The 5,983-nt window shown below is 37.0% G+C and overlaps 1 protein-coding gene across 1 annotated transcript in view; it reads right to left on the bottom strand.

Annotated features, from left to right (window-relative positions):
* LOC107681140 (glutamate receptor 4-like) overlaps positions 1–5,983 on the bottom strand; it is a 105,082-nt gene that overhangs the window by 41,874 nt on the left and 57,225 nt on the right. The gene's annotated exons all lie outside the window — the stretch shown is intronic.

The raw sequence follows: 5,983 nt of genomic DNA, 5'->3' as shown, positions 1-5,983 counted from the left end.
TATTTTGAGGGGACAGCAAATTTACACTGTTATACAAGCTGCACACTCACTACTTTACATTGTAGCAAAGTGTCATTTCTTCAGTGTTGTCACATGAAAAGATATAATAAAATATTTACAAAAATGTGAGTGGTGTACTCACTTCTGTGATATACTGTATATAAATTGTAATCAATCACTCAAAAATGAATATTCTGTCATTATTTACCCACCATATTTTCTTCCGTGGAAGACAAAAGAAGATATTCTGCAAAATGTCTAAAAAGTTTTTTTTTTTTTGTCCATTCACTGAAAGTCAGTAGGTTCCAGTGCTGTTTTGGCCTCCACTGACAAAAATATATTTCAAAATATGTTGGTTATGTAGAAGTCAGAAGTAAGTCAAAAGTTTGGAATGACATGAGTGTGAGCAAATTATGACAATTAAACATTCTATGTTTTCTATGTATATAATATATAAAATAAAATGAATTTTTATTCATGTTTTAATGCGTTTTTAAAGCTGCAGTCCGTAAGTTTTGCCTCTTTGTCACCATCTCTTTTTTAAAACCTGGAATTGCAGCTGGGTGCGGAATTATCTTGCTTGCGTGGGTTGTGAGTTGGCACAGCTCCAGCGCGGATGAATCTAATGTTCTGAAGAGTATGTGGCAGTCAGTCACCGCACCGGTGTGGATATTTACTGTACTTCGCAATCACAGATTAGCCTACGTCTTGGAATATGACCCAAATAAGAATTTTCACCGTATATTGCCATCTGAACAAGTAAGTAACAAGTCTGCCACGTTTGTTCTGACCAACTGAGGAAAACAGCATTCGAAAACCTACCCGTACCACTCAAATTAGAAAACATTATTATAAGCTAACCATTGTGAATCGGGCTAAAGTAAGGTGATAGTTTTGAACACTGGCTGGTTATGTACTTGCTCAAATATTGATTTCGGATCATTTTTAACCAAAAAAAGTTACGGACTGCAGCTTTAAATAAACGAATATATAAAAAGATAAATAAATGAGCGAGATGTCATTGACCCACATATTACAAGCACGGAGACATGTTAAAACTGCATTAAATCCATTTGTGTAATTAGCAGATGCTTTTATCCAGAGCGTTTCAAGGTACATGTTTTATCGGCATGTGTGAAAATCAAATCCACAACCTTGATGTATCATGCTCATACCAGTTGAGCTACAGGAACATTATACATTAAATGCTGGCTGAGCAACCACAGTGTTTACCAATGCCCTGATGCTCTCAGGATATATCTAACATAAATAGCTATGAATTAACATATCAAAGCACTGTACATTATGGCTGATGTGGACATTTTAACATGCCAGTGTGTTAAACAAACAGCAATCAGTCAAGTAGGCTGTTTACATACACATTCACAAGCAAACATGCCCAACCGCACGAACTAAACCTGCTCTACACTCTCAATATCTGCCGTCACCTGCAGTATCGACCACTAACTCTGCCATCTATTTCAGATCACAGCCTCTGCTGCTAATAATTCAAGCCTCCCAGTGGAGAATCCAGCTCTGATTAATGGACCCTTTTCACAAGACTGTGATGACGCGTTTAACGGTCATCAGCATCGTAAATCCTCGAAAGTTTTTCATATTTGTATTATTTTTTTAACGTATGTACATTTATAACACTATTCTTTGTATTATATCACCTTTGCATCAAATTACAAAAAAACAGTTAACGCTAATGCGAGGGTGTTTCTAATGCAGCATCTATGGGAGGGACGGTAAATTTGACATCGTTCTCTCTTCTGACAGCTTTTATCAGTCTCTCTCAATTTTTTTCCTTTTATTGAAAGTCATGAAGACACTATCGTGGAGTTTTTCTTTTGCTATTTGAGCAAATGGGAATGCAAAAAATATATTTGTGGTGCTCTCCCATTCACTGCTATTCAAGTTAACCCAACTATGACGACTTCCGCTGCTGAGAAACCCGGAAATGCGAAAAAGGTCCATAGCTGATAAATCAGTTGCTTGGGGTGTCATGTGCATATGTGAATATCCATGTATGTGCAAGAACCAACCAGAACCATAATCAGCATTAGACCTACCAGAATCCTCCCCTCCCCCTCATCTCCTATCCAGCCCAGCAGGGGGAAGCAGCCCTGTGTGTGTGTGTGTGTGTGTGTGTGTGTGTGTGTGTGTGTGTGTGTGTGTGTGTGTGTGTGTGTGTGTGTGTGTGTGTGTGTGTGTGTGTGTGTGTGTGTGTGTGTGTGTGTGTGTGTGTGTGTGTGTGTGTGTGTGTGTGTGTGTGTGTGTGTGTGTGTGTGTGTGTGTGTGTGTGTGTGTGTGTGTGTGCGTGTATGTGTGTGTGTGTGTGGTAGTCAGAGAGATAGAGAGAGAGAAGGGATGGAGAACAGACCATGAAAATGCAGTGAAGTGCCAACCTCTTACACTAAACCATTCATCATGTCCACATCCCGCTCAGATTGTATCTGCTCAGAAGCTCTCACAGCACACTGAGTCTAAAGCAACTCATCCAGTAGTCTAAACAAGGACCATCAGGACAAAATCTGTGCTTTTAAAGAGCTCTAAAGCACTAATATTGGCCAACTGGTAGTACACATAAAATGATACCCTGAATGTCTTCTGACATTTGTCGCAATCATTTCAGAAGTGAGGAGGGCAGACTGTTCACAGTAGGAGTGTTTTTTCTGCCCACTGACCAAGGTTTGTAATTTGTAATTTTGTAATTGTCTTAAAGGAATAGTTCACCAAAAAAGTAACTGCATAATCCGTTAACACTAACCATAATTTTACGAAGCTACAAGAATACTTTTTGTATGCAAAGAAAACAAAAATAACAACTTTATTAAACAATTCGTCTCCACCGCGTCACCGTAGCGCCATTTTGGAGAGTATCCACTGAATGCAAACTGCGTATGATGTTCTACTTGTATGTGTCAGCCGCACCACACAGATACGCTGTTTTCGTTCATATCAAAGTGTAAATAAACGTAGAAAACGTATCCGTGTGGTGCGGCTGACTTTTTTACAGTCTATGGTGTAGACAGACTTTAGCTGTTGCGGCACGGCACACCTAATTAGATGTTTTAATCACGTTTGTTGTCCGGTCAGACAAGTAAAATTCCCTTTCACTTGCCCCTTCATTAATGCCGACAAGTATTAATGTCGAGGTCTGTTACTGTATGTAAAATTCAACCCGCCAGAGTGGCTAGTGGGAGTGGCCGTGTTACTCGCCACAGCTGAAATCCACCCGCATTTGGCGGGTGTTAATGTCAAGCTCTGCGAACAATGTAATAATAATAATAATAATAATAATAATAAATTATTATTTATTATTGTTGTTACTATTATAACTATTATAATTATTACATCTAATATTTATTTTTGATTATTATCATACAATTTTATTACATTTGCTATATTTTATAATATTGCTTTTGCTGCTGTTTAATACAAGCAATAAACCTCTCAAGGCTGTGCATTACAGTAGGTATCACCAATAATTTGTATGAAATGTATCATTCTATATGACAGGAAATCTATTTTAAATGTGTTTTAAAAGTTGGTCCATCCTCCACCAATGGATTTTACAATAGTACATCATAATGAATGGATAAACACTACTTATCTGTAGAAAATTCACAAAACAATTGTTGTATATAAAAAAGGGGCCCCACTTTATATTAAGTGGCCTTAACTACTATGTATTTACATCAAAAATTAAGTACAATGTACTTATTGTGTTGATATTGTATTGCAAATCACTTGTGCTGCTATTGAGGTGGGATACGGGTAAGGTTAGGGACAGGTTTGGTGGTATGGGTAGGTTTAAGGGTGGGTTAAGGTGTAAGGGATGGGTCAATTACAACTGTGTAATTATAAATGTAATTACAGAAATTAATTACAGATGTAATTACATGCAGGTATTTTTAAAATATAAGTACAATGTAAAAACATGTATGTACACAATAAGTGCATTGTACCAAATTATTAATTTAAATGTAAGAACATAGTTGTTAAGGCCACTTAATATAAAGTGGGTCCAGAAAAGGCTTATTTACTGTATAAGCACTTGATAAAGTAGATACAAGGATCTTGAATGCTCTGATTCTGCTAACATTTCAAAAATATTTGATTAAACTCACCATATGGAAACTTTGCAAATAAGTGGCCATATGGGATGTGAAGGAAAAACACATGTCTGTGGCAGATGTGAGAAGACCAATCATAGAAACTCAAAGAAATCTGCACGTCAGGAACATCCATGAAATGACAGAGAGCAGTGCATCTTATGCATGCACAAGACAACACAGATCACTTGTGCAATGAGCTCTCATGATTTACAGACTCAGAAGACAGGAGGATATTGTGCTCGTCTTTCAAAGGAAGTCGGTGCATTTCAGAAGTGTGTCAGACCTAAAGCCACAGCTCACCTCCGGGGCTCCTGGGATAGTCTCAGTCTAGCACAGCAGAGCAAGACGAAAAAAGAAAAGACATTGATGGAGAGGATAGGAGAGAGAGACAAGTAAGAAAGAAACAGAGTGACTGTGTTTCTGGCCAACAAACTGCTCAATAGTGTAACAGAGAGTTTAAGACCTGGCCCTGCTCTCCAAAGAATAAGCCTCTCTTTTAATAACAGGCTCTCTGGAAATAAAATTCTGAGTGGCTTATCATTCCTACTCATCTGACTCCATGAGACAGCCAATAAAGTAGAGTTCACATTGTAAACTCACCCACACATTGATCCAAACCTGTATGACTTTCTATCTTCTGTGGAACATAAAAGGTTTTTGCTGAAAAAGTGATTCATATGACTCTATATGACTATATTTTAAGTCCTCTGAAGTCATATGTCAGGTTTTTGTGAGGAACGCTATTCTCTGAAAGTATTGACATCTGCCCTAGATCTCTTTGAAAGTTAATTCGAGAACTAGCAATGACAGATTCTTCTTCTGAGTCCTATCTTTTTAATGAATTAGTTGTTTAAGTTTTGAATCAGACCGATTCTGTTCTCAAATTCAACTTACTGAGTTTCTTGTCTGTTTGGAGAGGAAGATTATCCATGAATAAGGACTTTTGAAGCTTTAAATCTCCAGTAGCCTACTTCTCACTCATTGTAATTGCAAAACAAAGTGACCAGCCAGATTTGTGAACCAGATCAATTGGTTCACTGAAAAGAACCGACTCAAAAGAACACAAATCAGATTGGTTTGATTGGAACGCTAACTCTCTGGAAGTTCTTGGTCACTTCCTGTTTGTTGCTGCCGTGTGTTTTGAGTTTGGCTCCGTCAAGTTAATTTTTTGTCGTCTAATTTTTATCTTAAAATCAATTTTACACACCATCATTTTCGTTTCTATAACGTGTGAATATATCACCTATCGTATTCTACAACAAAAACAATCAGAGCGCCTTGTTATCACTAGTTCTATTTTTGACGTCCCGAGTCCGCTATTAGCATATAGCCCTGTTTACTATTGTCATTTTGCATTATTGACACACTGTTTTCCTAATTAATGCTGTTCAGTTGCTTTGACACAATCTATATTGTTAAAAGCGCTATATAAATAAAGGTGACTTGAATTGACTTGATTCTCGATTTTGGATCACTAACTCAAAAATGACAAATTTTGGTTTGTTGTAAACAAAAATTGTATAGCTTCACATTTTATGGTTCTTTTTTTATCCCTTTTGGAGCTTGGTCACTATAATCTGCTGCTGTATATAAAAAAGCTGTGTGAAGGATCTTCAAAATTATTCTGTATGTGTTTCATAGAAGATTAAAAAATCAACAGGTTTGGAACAACATGAGAGTAAGCAAAAAATGACAGAAATGTAGTGTTTTCATTTTTGGTGAACTGTTCCTTTGAGAAATTATGCAGTGCATTTTTTTTTTACAGAGAAATTGCTGACAGTACAATACTGAACAATGATGTAATCTGCAGAATTTACACTTCAATTATGAGACTACAGTGTTTCCCATACATTGAGTGC

Source organism: Sinocyclocheilus anshuiensis, unplaced genomic scaffold (assembly GCF_001515605.1).
Source record: "Sinocyclocheilus anshuiensis isolate Anshui unplaced genomic scaffold, SAMN03320099.WGS_v1.1 scaffold412, whole genome shotgun sequence".
NCBI classification, from domain to species: Eukaryota; Metazoa; Chordata; class Actinopteri; order Cypriniformes; family Cyprinidae; genus Sinocyclocheilus; species Sinocyclocheilus anshuiensis.
Note: the sequence above shows the minus strand (reverse complement) of the source record. Positions and strands in the feature narration are given on the sequence as shown.